Consider the following 15440-nt stretch of genomic DNA (forward strand, 5'->3'; position numbering starts at 1 on the left):
AATGACATTTTTTTATTTACTGAAGTTAGTTTAAATTGGGGTTTTCATGTCTCACAACCTAAAGTCTACTATTCCAGGGATTCTGTTATTTTCTATGCAGCCATGGCAATATAAAAGCCAACTTTTGGTTTTTTAATGTGATTTACATTTTATTTTATACTTGTGTTTATTCATGTTGTAACTGAAAATAAGCATTCTACCTGTTTACAATGAACTGTGTGCTGCTTTCACAGTTGCACATGTGTTGTATGACTAAACCAAGTTCATGAACACATCTATTGGATCACATGTTCATCTTCTTTTCTTGATGAGAACATTTAAATGCTGCCGTTCCTCAGCTGAATTCATTCCATCTAACCCATTTTTTCCCAGATGCCTTTTCGCCAGAAGCCCTTTTGATATGTGTCGCTACTTCAGAAAACCCAGGAAGAGAATATGAGTATTAAAGAGGAAAATAAATTATGCATAAAATAGTCAAGCTGAATTTTCCTTTTAGGCAACATGGATTTATATTACCCTAAGCATTCTGTCTCCTATGTCATTCAACCACTCTCCTTTGACAGGAAGACAGGGGGCAGTGAATTATCTATTTGGTTAAATCTAACTGCCCAAATTCACTGGAAAAGGGCCAGCCCTGGACTTGACTTTGCTCTGTGTAGACCTGTCTCCAGCCTAATAACTCCTGAGTTGCAGAGTGATTTAGAGGGAGATTAGGTTTCTTCTTAGCCCATGACTTGGTGTTTCAACCTTGACCTAGTAAACTTGCCCTTTACAGGAAGAATTGGTAATGAAATCAGTACCATCACTCAATCGTGTATCCTTCAAAAGGCCAAGGAAAAATAAATGGGCAGGTTTCCATGAGAGGAAGCCCAGTGTAATGCTTCAGCTACAGTCAGCCAAGGAATTGGACCATTATAAAAAAGGACATGAAGCAGGAGGGGGCTTGCTGGGAAGAAGTGGATCAGTGGGAAAAGGAGGGGATGAGAGATGGGGATGGAAATGACCAAAATTCATTAGATATGTGTATGAAATTGTCAAAAAACACAAAACCAAAAATGAACCACCATAGAAAACATGCCACAGAAGAGTCCATGGAACTTACTATACTCTAAATTTCAGTGTCAATAATATAAATAACACAGAAAATTCCATCTTGAGAGTTAGCAGATGGCTTCCTGGCTTTGCTCTGAGCATTGTTGGCAGCTGCCCTGCATATCATTGTCAAAGGCTGTTGCCAGCACAGGTGAACATGATGTCATGTGTAACTGTCACTCAGGAAAATATTCAAAAGTTTGCCTGATAACCTTATTTTAAAAGATTTTCTTAATCAGTAATTTTCAACTAATGATATTGCTTCCTAGAGGGGTGTCATGGGCATCTGAGGACAGTACTGTTTCTTATAGTGACAGCACAGCTCGGGAGCAGAGTCACCTGCTCCCAAAGGGCCATGGTGCCTAGTTGAGAAGAACTGCTTTAAATGGTGGATTTCTTAGCTTGGTGTCTTCTAAAACATGCACTGGACTTGAGAACTTACTTGTCAATCAAGACATCTGCATTTTGTTTGGTATGCATAAAGATAAACGGCTAAAGTTTCATTACCTGAATTTTTCTGTTATTGTTGTTTTGGTCTTTTTGAGACAGGGTCTCCCTGTAGCCCCAACTGGCCTGGAACTCACTATGTGGACCAGGCTGATCTCAATCTCACAGAGATTCACCTGCCTCTGCCTCCTGGTGCTGCGACTAAAGGCATGCGTCACCATGTCCAACTCAAGTTGTTCTTTGAACAAAACTCTGCAAAGTGGATGTAATAAATCATTTTATTCACCTTGTTAAAAAAGTTTTTTTGCGACAAGGTCTCAGGCTGGCCTTAGACTTGGTGTATACCTGAAGACAATCTTGAACTTCTGATTCTCCTGCCTCCACCCTTGGACTGTTGGCATTACTGGTTAATTTTTTCTTTACACAGCACTAGGGATCCAACCCATGGCTTCCTCCACGCTGTGCCAACTGAGCTGAATGCCCAGCCCACCCTTAGCTTTTCAGATGCAAAACGAACAAAAACTCCCAAGCAAACAAAAAAACATACTGTGTTCATAACCACTGCCGATTAAATGAAACAAAGTGACATTCTTGACACATGGATGGCTAAATTTTGGGTCTTTATTTCTCTTGAATCACTAATGTCTAGTAACAGTTCCAAGGGAATCATATAAGCAGGTGGACATGTGTTCATACCAACATGCACACAGTCCCCTAGAATAACAATAGAGCTGCAGCTCTGCGTGCCTAAACTCTTTGCAAAGGATAGAAAGCAATTACAGAACAGATTAGAACAGATTTCAGTTCTCAACCTGCCTCTGTGAAAAAGGTCTGACTCCCAGAGTCACCTCTGTTGTTTATGGCTGGAGCCAACAGAACACTTGACTATGCAGATAAACTGCTCCTGCTTTCTATGAGGCAGCAAAATAAACCCCTAAACAGAGTGTTAGCTAATCTGTCCAATATCCCAACTCTCCTCCTGGCTTACCCAGTGGAGCCCATGAGCAGATAAAATGTGTCTTTAGCTGCCACAAACTCATTCCAATGGCTCTTAGGTTGATGGATGACTTTCTGATTTTTTGAAACAATGCCAGCCAAGGCCCTAGAGGTGGCTGCACAGTGCCTGAAATCTCTTGTTGTGCTTCAGGGCTCTTGCAGGGATGGGGGTGGAGGAGGAGCGAAGGGGAGAGGGAGGGAGGAAGGGAGGGAGTTCTGCAGTGCGAGGCCTGGCTCAGTCATTTTTAAAATCAATACTTGCTCTCCAAGCCTTAGATAATTTAGAGAACATAATTCAGAATTCTCCCTTTCAGCATGTATCCTCCATCAAATGGGGTGTTTTCATCCCTACTCAGCACAATGCTTGTGTGACCCAGGAATGCACAGATAAGGTTAGAAAGAAAAAGAAAAGAAAAAATTCGTCTATTCTCTGTGTCTTTCCCCAAGTGTCTTTTGGGTCCAGCGTGGTGTGTGTGTGTGTGTGTGTGTGTGTGTGTGTGTGTGTGTGTGTATGTGTGTGTGCCACATTATATACATAAACAGAGAACCGAAATTTAAATTTTTGTGGTACATGGTCTTATTTCATATTTAAGGCTTTTTTTGGGGGGGTGTTTTCCATTATAAACCCTTAGCCTAAGGGATGCCAGATCCAGATAATTTATTCCCAGCAGGTCAGATATAGGATACAAAAATTCCAGCCCAAGGGCTGTTAAAGTCCGCTCTTCACCTCATCTCTGACACTGCCATCCACAGTAGTGTTGTGTTGTAGTGATAAAAATTTGTGTTCCCTGCAACAGAAACAACAGGCTTCATTTGCTTAAGCATCATCACAGCACCCGTTATTTAATCCTTCACTATCTACTCACTGGGCTGCTCTAAAACAGAAGCCCCCAGTGGAAAACGTCTCGGTAATCTAAGTACAAAGAGCTTGAGATTTTACAGCAATTGTCCAATACTAATTACGTTTTAGACAATCTATCATATGCACAGCTTGCAAAATCCTATTGATTTTAATGCATCCTTGTGCACTGGGAACAGGTTATTTTATGACATGTTATGTTACAGGACCTCTATGAAATACCTAGATCTTAAAATGTGGGCACAGATACACTCTCAATTATCCACAAGTGGATTATCCACTTGGTCTATTACCCACAACATATTTTAAATTAAAGCTGCTGTCATTAGGTGACTTGGTAGCCCTAGGCCAGGTTATATCACCATGCTTTTGTCCAGCTGGAGATGGAAACCAATGTGATAGCCTTTGCTAATGTGATTAGTAGGGACATCCTGTTAGAGATGTTGCTAAAATGAAAATGAGCCAGATTCAGAGATTATGGCTGGTTTTGGATTATCCTTGTCACAAATTCCTTCCTTTAGCAAGAAAGTTCAAGAGAGCAATTGCAAACATGGGCTCATAACGTGCAATAAATATACAAACTATCATGAGAAATATACATTGCAAAGCACTGTCCACAAATGATTGACAGAATATTATGGGCTGCAATGTGACCTGCTCAGGAAAGTCTTCCTGCATTTGGTCTTTGGAATCCTTCACTTTGCCCAGGGTGGTTTTCAGGAGAGAGAAGAGCATGCATTTTGGAAGCAGAAAGATCTGGGCCCCAGTTCTGTTCCCACAACTCAGGAGCTGAATGATCTGGAAAAAGGGTGCCCACCCTTGCTGAAATTTACTTTCCTTACACGTGAAAGTGGCCACACTAGTCTGTGAAAATAAATTATGTGAAGACAAGTGTTCAGTGTTTGGCCAACAGCACTTAGCACATACTTGTTTCTTTGTATTTCTTTATCTACTTAGGTTTGGAGTGCTTTGGAAGCAGTGACCGCATTAAATTCCAAATCTAACTTAGAGTTGATATTCCCGGTGTTTATTACATTTCCTATTTGTAGGATTTTCATAATTTTTGCTCATCTAAAGTGTGAAATTTTTTATCTGAAAAAATATTACAAAAATTTTAAATTTCCAGATGTCTGCTATGATTATTTTGCTGTTCATTTCCTAGAAAGAATGAGAACTATGTTATGATTTTCATATGTAAACATCAGAGACAAGGCATAAAATTTTCTTAAGTAAACAAATTTATCCATGGGCATATATTTAACATCTGTCTATGTCTACACTTTGTGTGTATCATACATGTGTGAAGACAAACATCAAGCAAGGATAACACCAGGAAAGTCATCTTTCCAGATTCATAAATTGTTTAGCTGTTTCTAGACTCTCAAGGCCACATATTAAGACAAAAACTTTTTGTCATGACCGAAATAATATACATTTGAAAATTGCAGCTTCTTCTGTTTTTTCAATTAGGAGTAGAGCACATCAAAGCTTCCATAGATAACTTATTTTAATGAAAACGGAAGTCCTTAGTGTAATAAGCAGATACTAAACCTGGGAAGTCAGAGATTTTCATAACTGCATTTCTTTCATTTCTCTGTTCCATGCCCCAGAGTTCAAGTTGCTCCTTTAAGCATGCAGGGTGTCCCTTCCCTGTCCATGGTACTGACTGGACCCAGTGCCGCCCATGAAACATTTCACAGAAACCAAGGCAGGATGCTGTCCTTACCTCGCCAAACCAAGGCAGGATGCTGTAGTGTAACAATACCTTTCTTTTCAACTTATTTTTTGAATATTTGGACTACAGAGTAATTTGATTAAAAAACGCAATTAGAAAAGTGATATACGCCTTACAATATTAAGGAGAAACAATCTAGAAAACGTATCTTTTAAAAGCAAATATACTTTTATTTAAGACCCTCAGATGCTAAAAGTGAATGAACTTATGGGAATCTTAGACACAGGACATTTCAAATCTGTTTACCATCTTCCTCCAACTGTGCATGGAAATCAATGACAAAACCACGGGAAGTTTGGGCTGTTCCTATGAAAATTTTGTGACTTATGGTGACACCTCAAATAATCTGATCAAAGGCAACACTCTTTTTGCAGTAATGAGAGCTCTGCTTATCTGAAACCCATATTATCTTCACCCCAGCAACACAGAACTAATGAAAAGGACAAATCTCTGGGTCTTCTTGGCTGCCTGAATGTGACAGCTTAAATACATAAGTGCATAGCAACCTTATGTGAATAACTATCAAGATAAATGCATTGGAGTGCAGCAGGGTAAGCAGGTTGTATGGGTCAGTTGGTGAATGGAGGTTAATTTCTGCTCAGCCAGGTGAGGTGTAAATGCATCAACTTTTCTGGAAAATGGCTCCAATTGTGGCCGAATGTCTAGTTTCCTGCAGGATACAGGCAGCCTATTATTTCATGTTTTAAAAGGCTTGTTCAGCTCTGGCCATTTGGATGGGAATCAATACAACAGATGATGGGAACAAACATCAGAGAATGCACACCACCACTGAGGCCAGGTTCAGGTACCCACAATCCCCCCAGACATCCAGGGTGCAAAACTCCTTCTGTAGCACCAGGACCCAGATGGCCCGTTTCACTCTTGCAGGCCCCAGTCAGATCGTCTTCAAGAGGTCTGCTAAGATGGGAACCAAAGCTGCCAACCCTTTGCATACCTGACTTTAAACATTGTTTTATTTATTATTTATTTATTGTGTGTGCATGCATGTATGTGCGTGCATGTGTGGAGGTCAGAGGACAGCTTTCAGGATTTGGTTCTCTTCTTCCACCACATGAATTCCGGGGATCAAACTCAGGTTGCCAGGCTTGGTGGCAATTACCCTTACCCACTGAGCCACCTCACCACTGGCTTGACCCTTGACTTTTCTTAAGTCATGTCTGAAGTGAATTCATCAAGAGAGGACAAAGCCAACCTTTGTTGAAACTGAGCCAATCAGAAGAGCTGTATGGAGAAGGCAAGCTGACACTTGTGTTTTCTGTGAGGGTGTAGATCACTTATAAACTCTGCTCATCAGATGGATGATGGATCTTTATCTTTATAGTAGGTGACATGGAGCTATGAACAGTAAGTGAATTTTGCCATTGTGCTTTCTGAAAAGTACTTCTAGGTCCAGATTGGTAAATTTAGTTAATGAATTATTTTAGTCTTAGAGATAGTTATGCAATATGTTGGCACATATAAAATTGGAATCTTACTTTAGGTACCTATGACAGAGTCCCAGCATATTCTTGGGATTTTATATCATTTGAATCAAAGGAAGGCTGATGTTGGTCACATTTTCTTTGAACAAAATGAGAGATTCCATGATAATTGTGCTAATATGTTTAGTTTTTTTTTCAAAAGAATCGGACACTTAGTAACAGTTTTTATTAATTAATTAAACACTTAGTGACCTTGACTATTTTGTATTCTGATTTTGTCACGTTACTACCTCATTTTCCACTTCATGTTGTGGGATCCCATTTACATTTTCAGTGCAGTGAAATAATCAGTGTTGACAGTTTCCTGCCTGAGGTGGTAAGTGCTGGGACCCTAGCTTGAGTAGTTTGGGGTGTTGTTGTTGCTTTGTTTTAGTCCTATGAGGTTGTGCAGACTTGATATCAAAGCTGTGCCACACAAATCCACCCTCTGGTTTCTACTCATCTCAGGATGATTTTGGGGTGCAATGGGGATCTTTGTCCAGTCCCACCAAGTGCTCCATCTCAGAGCTGAAGCCCTATGGAAAAACGGACTAGGGAGCAGCAGTCTTCTTTTGACAACTGCAAAAAGGGACATTTTGCCTATCTGGTCAAAAATGGATATGAATGAAAATTGCTGCAGGTAGTGGGGGGAAGGGCAGAGGTGGACCATCCCAGGAACTTCTGTGCCGTAGACTCCCAGGGGCATCTCTTTGGGGAAGCCACTCACCTTTGAAAATTTAGCCATAAAGATTTTTGAAAGAAATGAAGAAAAAAAAGGAAAGAAGGAAGGAAGGAAGGAAGGAAGGAAGGAGGGAAGGAGGGAGGGAGGGAGGGAAGGATGGAAGGAAGGAAAGAAGGAAGGAAGGAAGGAGGAAGGGATGGAGGGAGGGAAGGGGGGAAGGAAGGAAAGAAGGAAGGAAGGAAGGAAGGAAGGAAGGAAGGAAGGAAGGAAGGAAAGGTATTTGCCTTTGCATTGAGCCTCCTGAGGCAGGAGAAAGCCATGGAAAACAGTCTATGTCTAGAGAAAAAAGTGATTGATTCTGTGAGAAACTCCATGAGACATTGAAAGTAAGTAGTTACTAAGTTAAAAGAAGGGAATTTGTAAATTTGGATGGATTATCGGAAACATCTTTTAGATAAGGATAAGCTAAATAAGACTGGCATTAAAAACTCTGGAGTTGTTAACTTTCTGGTCTAGTATACTTAAAAGCATTTGTGTCGACTTTTACCAAAATTCACATATAATGATTGTAGATTAATTTAAGATTATTGTGAGGTACTGGATATTCACAATTTCTTCTCTTGGAGAGAACTCTATGTGTTAGAGACCTCCTTTATTTCCTCTTTAATGAACTAGCAGATATTACATTCCTGGAGGAAACGCTTCTAAGTGTCTTTAGCTTGTACAGTAGAAGAAACTCACAAGCATTTTAGGTTAAGTGTCATCATGTACCACCCCCCTCCCGCGCCTGAGTTGCTTTGTGGATCTCCTATCTCTTAAACCACCTCCTATCTCTCAAACCACCTGCTAACCATAACAAATGATAATTTGAGTCCTTTCTAGCATCTTCTGAGGGATACCAGTGCCAGCTCCTTTGCAGGGGCCATGTGGTCAGGCCCCCACCCAGGTTGGCAGGCAGCCACTGTGCCTGCAGCAGAGGTCAGCATTGTTCTCTGACCTCTGCTGTTCATGAACAATTCCTGCTTTACTAATCCCAGGGGACTTGCTTCTTTTGAAGTGGGGCCTGGGCAGACGGCTTTGTGTGCTGCACAGTCTTCCTGGGAATTGCGCACATACATAAACATACATGGAAAAGCCTAGTGTTTCTGGAAGTGGGAGAGGATGTATTTCTGTTGGTGTGCACCCATAGCTGCATGTATGCATGCACACACACACACACACACACACACGAGGCCCACATGTTTTAATATCAGCAATGGCAGCCCCTAACTAGTCCTGTTTCATACCTACAGAATTGTTTAAACACTGGGTAACCTAGATATTTTCACCTTATTTAATAATATCTTTCCACTTTCATCATTTGAGTTTTTCTTTTTGGTCTTGTTTTAGAATTGTGATTCTTTTTATCCCAGGCATGATGGGTGTCTAAAACCTTCACTGTAAGCTTCCTGAAGCCAGGTGTCCTCTGTCCAGGCTAAGGCGTTTTGGAGTGGATATGAGCTGGAGGTAGGGGCCTTCCTGCCCCCCCCCATTGCAATTGGAATTGAGGATTTGACTCTCCAGCTCAGCAGGCTGTGCTCTGCTGGGGATCCTCCCTTGGGTGAAAAGTAGATAAAATGTCCTCACTATCCATGTCTGAACCTTTGCTTTGGCACACAGTATTCCAGTGTGATGGATTTACAGCAGGTCACAAAGCAAGTTGGAGCAAGCATAAAAATAGGTTTTTGCAGTCATCTTAATTTGGAGAGAGTGATACTCTGTCACCATTAAAGCTTGCCATATGCTGTAGAAAGGGACAGAAACATACTCGACTTTAGGCGCGGGTGTTTTTAAAACTGATTTTTTTAGGGAGGCAGAAAGGAAGCTATTCAATAAATATATTTTGAAAATATCTGTATTGGCAAGAATGGCGGTTTTTGTATGCCCCTCTTTAAAACTGTGCCACTTTCTTCCCTCAAAATGTTGAAGTAAATTGAAAAAGAAGAAAAAAAAATCTCTGCTGTGAGTTGGGCTAGTTTTGCTTGGAACTGAGGCACCGCTGGCCGGAGTACGGCGAGCGCGCCCCCTAGGGGTGGCCGCATGACAATGCAGGAGGGTCTGCAGGTGTCTGAACAGCTGGCTCTACTTGCAAAGTCAGGCCCAAGAATTTGTAACCCCTGATCAACACGGCTGGCAAGTGTTGCCTTCTGTTTAGGAAACTTGACACAGAGGTATCTCTGGGTGCCTTTGTCTAGTTACCAAAAAACCTCTGTGGAGAATGGCCCCTAAATAAACACTAAGCCCTGGCTCCCAGAGGGCCCACCGGGTGATGCCTTGTTTTAGGCTGCTGCAGTAGTGTTTCAGTCTGTGTCCCTGGAGTTTGACTGGCTCCACATTTATCTGGGAATGAGAGTCACACTCCTGGTGTCTTAGTAAGGTCAAGGATGAGACTTCCTTAGACTAGTCAGAGACCTAATGCCACCAGGGAGTCAGGAAACAGGTGCTGGACCTGAAGACCAGCAGCTTCCACTTTCATCCTGACTCTGTTACTTCAGAGCTGTGTGACTTTAGCTAAACTGCTCTACCTTTCTGAGCTTCAAACCAGATTCTGTATAAAGGAAAGAGATTCCACCAAATATTCTTTAATATTTTCTTTGATTTATTTTATGTGTATGAGTCTCTTGCCTGCATGTATGTAAATAAACCTGTGCATAAAATGCTGCAGAGGTCAGAAGAGGGTGTTGGGTCCCTTGGAACCAGAGACAGACAGTAGTCACCATGTGAGTGCTGAGAACCCAACTCCCATACCTCTGCAAGAGCAGTCCGTGCTCTTAACCACTGAGCCACCTCTCCAGCTCCGTCATCAGACATTCTTAATTGTTATGTCCAGTTACAAAGCATGCCTGGAACCTTAATGTTTAAAACTTTTGTTTCAAAGTTTTCCAACCATATTAATAAAACCTTTATAGTACTCTTGAAGAGTCCAAATTGGTTTTTTTAAGGGCCACATCTGCAGATGACAACCAGCAAAAAGAAGATCTGATTTACCCAAGGATGTTTTCATAACCAGCCTGAGATCCTGTTTGATGCTAGTAGCTCTGCCATGGCAAGTCAGTCATCCAAGTTGAGTGATGTCCCCCATTCTGACTGTCCCTTTCTGCCATATTGACCAGCAGCCATAGTGACTTGGGCGACAGCTCCTCCCCTCTTTCTGCCTGAGGGTTTCCCAGTCACTGATGGATACATGGTCCTCCATGTACAGGGTCCCTTTGGTAGCTTCCCCAGGCTTCCTTGGAACTAGCTCACCTGTAGAGTTGCTTGTTTGTAAGGCTGCTGTGGGAAAGGAAGGCCTGCTTGCTTGCGTGTGTGGATGCGGTTGGATTTGAGTAAAGGAGTGGATTTCAGGATTGGGAAAATGGTTCAATCAGTAGAGTACTTGCTGCACAAATAGAGGACCTGAGTTAAGATCCACAGCATCCCTATAAAAAGTTGGGAGCTTGTTAGCCAGCCAGCTTAAGCTGAATCAGCAAGCTCCAGATTCGATGAGAAACTCTGCCTCAGAAAATAAGGGGGGGGCCTCATAGCTAATCTTCCTCTCAAAAAAAGAGGGGGGGTGTGGAGAAGGAGTCCCAGAGTCTGGTTCTGTCGTTCACACACACACACACACACACACACACACACACACACGCTCCTGCTTGTGACCAGGGGCCTACCCAGAGGTAAGTCTTGGGATTCAGCTAAGGACCTGGGCCACACATCTTGGGATACAGGTATCAAGTTAACAGCAGAGTGCAGTTCCCCAGCAACAGGGTCATTTTGGCCTTTGGAAAAGCCATACAACTGTCCCCTTTGTCAAGGCTGGTGATTCATTTCTATCTACAATAGCTGATCAGCCCTCTTTCTTAGTTCAAACATGGTTCCACTCTAGTTAGCCTCTCCACCTCTGCTCAGACTGTTCCCTGCAAATCTTCTTTGAACTTGTTCAGCTGGCAAGGGTCCAGACCAAATACTTCTGTACCAACCAGGTGTTTCTCTGACATTGCAATATTCTTGTTATCAATCTGGATTGATAACTGGCATGGACTGGTGTGGCTTCATAATTGCTTAAGTAGTAAAGTGCTTATGTTTCCGTTGGCTCATGCCTGCTGCCCCAGCCCTTAGAATCCCACAACTATCCTTCCTTGCTTGTCCCAAAACCTCTCCCAGTCCCTACAACCAAGAAGTTAATACTTGTACAGTAGGGGAGGGGCTCTGGGACTCAGAGCTCTAACCAGACCCTGATGATTGATTTGGTGCCTCAATTTTGTAGACTTTTAATTATTTTTTTATTATCACTTCAATACTAATTATTTGCTGCCCCATTAGAATACTAATCCTAGCATCAAAACCAGCTGTGTTCATGACTGTGATGGCTGGAGGAATGGATTTGTGTGTGTGTGTGTGTGTGTGTGTGTGTGTGTGTGTTCGTGTGCACGTGTGTGTATATGTGGTTTATTCTCATTTCATTTATGTTGCTGTAAAAACATCCTGACAAAATGCTACTCAGGAGAGAAAGGGTTTGTGTGTGGCTTACAGTTCCTCATTTCGGGCCATCATTGAGGGGAAATTAGGCAGGAACTGAAACAGGTAGATATGTCACATCCACATTCAGGAACGGAGAGAAACAAATGCGCCCATGCTCCCTGTTTGCTATTGCTCTATGCTCTCAGTGAGCTTTCTCCTGTCTAATATAGTTCAGGGTCCAGCCCATGAGATGGTGCTACTCACAGTGACTGGGAATTTCTTCACTCATTGACACTCATTAACAATCAATAAAACCCCCCCCACCCCATAGGCATGCACACAGGTCAAGCTGATCAAATAATTGAAACTCTCTTTCTAGGTAATTATGGGTTGTGTCAAGTTGACATTTAAATCTGATCATCAGAATGGGGTATGTACTTGTTAGTGTGTGTGTGTGTGTGTGTACGCATGTGTGCATGCACATGTATATGGGGGTGTGCATGCTTGGTGCACCTGCGCATGTGGAGGCCATAGGCTGTTTTGTCTTTCCTCAATTGCTCTCCACTTACACTTTTGGAAACTAGGTCTCTCACTGAACCTGGAACACATTAATTGGGCTAGGCTAGGCTGGGGACTGAATCCAGGTCTTCTGCAAGAGCAACCGGTGCTCTTAATCACTGAGCCATCTCTCCAGCCCTCCTGACACCCCCAACGCTTGGCTTTTCATGTGAGATCTGGGATCCCAATTCAGGTCTTCATGTTTGCCTGGCAATCACTCTACTGACTGAACCATCTCCCCAGATTCAGAATGAAGTTTTTTATTAAACTATTACATACCAAGCTTTGGGATTTGCATACATTGCAGGAGATAGATAGTAATATTAGCATCTGTTTTGTTCTTCTTGGAAATGACTCAAGGAAGGATATCATCCCTGTCAGTAACCAAATTATATGTTGCAAAATTTGGTGGTTTTCTTGGCAGCGAAGTTGGATTGCTCTAGAAGTGGACGAGCACTCCAAATGATGGAGAAAGAAATTATTTGAACAGGCATAGTGTCTCTGTGTGCATATGTATACGTGCATATGTTGCACATGAGCCATGGGCTATTATCCTAGGTAAACATCCAAGTGGGCAGGTTCTGAGGAGTGCTACCTTGATGTTAGAATAGGCTGACCTTGGGTGATTGTTGACCTCTAAGTATCACATATTTAAAACGTTTTACTTATTTTTATTCTGTGTTATGTTTGCTTGCATATATGTATGTGTACCATGTGTATGCAGTACCCATGGAGAACAGAAGAGGCATCAGATCCCCTGGAACTGGAGTTATGCATGGTGGTGAACTGCCATGTGGGTGCTGGAAACTGAACCTGGGTCTTCTGCAAGATCAGAAAATGCTCTTTACCCCTAAGCTGTGTCTCTAGACAGCAACACAGCTTTTGAGTTGAACAATCTGGTTCCTCACCCGGTCCACAGGACATTTAAATGCCCGTTGTGGTCTTGGGCAATGCCTTTGATGATGATGGTCATAGGTTAGGATTAGAAGCTCTGTCTTTGTTTCTTCCTATAGAAAGAGTTAAGAGAGAGCATTAATAATGATAGGAGCTGAATTTCTCTTTACTATAGAGAGAAGGGCTTAGAGCTAGCTTTGAGATTTGATTTAAAAAATAAAGCAATATGCCACTGCTTTTTTCATATGACAAATTCATTCTAGAAACCCATATATTATATGCATGTAGTCAACACTTGGAACAGTGCCATGCGGTCCTGAATTTTTATGTTTTCTTATTTATTAATAAATCTTAAAGCAAGTTATTGTAAATTCTTTAAGTAAATGCAGTTGTTACAAATGTTATATGAATGTCAGATCCTAAATCTAGTATTTGATTATGAAATTTGATTTAAAAGCAGAAATTCCTTGATCCTTTGGGAAGTCATTTTTTTAGGGAAAACACAATCAGGAAATCATAGAAGCAAAATAATTCTTTTTGGAACCACGTGACAGTCATATAGAGCATTGTCTTGCTTATTTATGCATTCGGTATGCCTTAGTTTGACTTAAAATCTGAGCATGGACATAAGCATTTTAGGAAGTACATGTGGCTTGAAATATGATGTTATTAGAATAATTCTGGAATTGACAATATCTAGGAATTAAAGTAATAACTTAGAACAACTAGAAAATTGTTGGGCTAACACTTTATGTAAGAGCCCCTCTAATATTATTGGGAAGTTCACAATAATCTGGAGATATTGTCATGGTAGGTCGTATGTCACTTGTGTCTCAGACACAGAAACTCAGATTCAGGTAGATTAATCGGACAATGACACAGAACTGGAGAAAGTTGGAAGTCAGGACATGTTCAGACTCCTTGTTTCTCTTCTGGCATGCAGTTACCACACTGATCAGCAGACACGGAAGTTAAGGATCACACTGGGTTGGCAAAATGGAGTGTTAAATTGGGACCAACATAAGCTCCATAGTAGCCATGGGGGACTTTCCTAGACACAGGTTCAGGACGGTAGTAATGTGAGGACGCAGAATCTGAATCGTTGGAAATGTGGGCTGAGTCATGCTCACAACACAAAGCCTGGTCCTGCACATGATGGAGGACAGCACACACTTTTACAGCTGGATTTAGTTGCTTAAGGTGAATGCTCATCTTTCTTACTCATGACCTTCTTCATGTTCCCTTCTGCTTGAGGCCACTTCCTTGCACTTTATACATAGGGGATTCTAGGCAAGGAAGGATCAATGGCCACGCAGTCTCCATTCCACGTACAAAGCACAGGGAAGAGGTATGCATGGATACAGAGCAAGACTGAGGCTGGAAATGACTCACTCCTCCCTCATATTCCTACATAAGCTCTGGATGACTTAAGTTCAGCCTTAGACATCACTGCCCATCTTCAGAAGACACTATCAGCCCTGGAAGCTCTGAAAGAAGACCTACTCTTTGCATGGAGCTTGTTTATCTATGAGGCACCGTAATTGTTTGTAATGGGTCATTTGATGGTTATCAACAGAGAGACACAAGCAAATCCTAAATCCAGTATTTGATCTTGAAACTACATTTAAAAGCAGCAATTTCTTGTTTCTTTCTGATCAATCATATTTTTATTTATTTATTTATTTATTTAATTAAAAGAAGCTTTTCATTACTGTGCTTTGCCTGCATGTATGTAATTTCATCCACATCCTTCAGTGCCTGCAGAGGACAGAGGAGGGTATCAGAGCCTATAGACCTGGAGTTGTGGACAATTGGTAGCCACCATGTGGGTGGTTCGAATTGAACCTGGGTCCTTTGCAAGAGCAGTGCTCTTAACTGCTGAGTCATCTCTCCAGCGCCCCATCTTTCAGACCCCACTCCTGTCTGCACCCTCCCACTGTCCCTTTTTTATAACCATGATTTATTGAAGGAACCAGTACAATGATTTCCAAATAATGTCAAACTCTAATTTGTCTAATTGCTTAGACAAATGTATTATCTTTTGTTTTGATCCATTGGCCTGTTTTCTGTAAATTATATAGCTAAAGATTTATTAAATTAAAATTAAATATTTTTGCTAGAATGTATCATAGGTATATTCTGTACTTAATGTTTATCACATTAAATAACACACAAATCTGGTTGACCCACATAACATGAATTTGAATCCTGGAT

The sequence above is a fragment of the Nannospalax galili genome, unplaced genomic scaffold (genome assembly GCF_000622305.1).
Source record: "Nannospalax galili isolate Female #2095 unplaced genomic scaffold, S.galili_v1.0 scaffold213, whole genome shotgun sequence".
Taxonomy (NCBI): Eukaryota; Metazoa; Chordata; class Mammalia; order Rodentia; family Spalacidae; genus Nannospalax; species Nannospalax galili.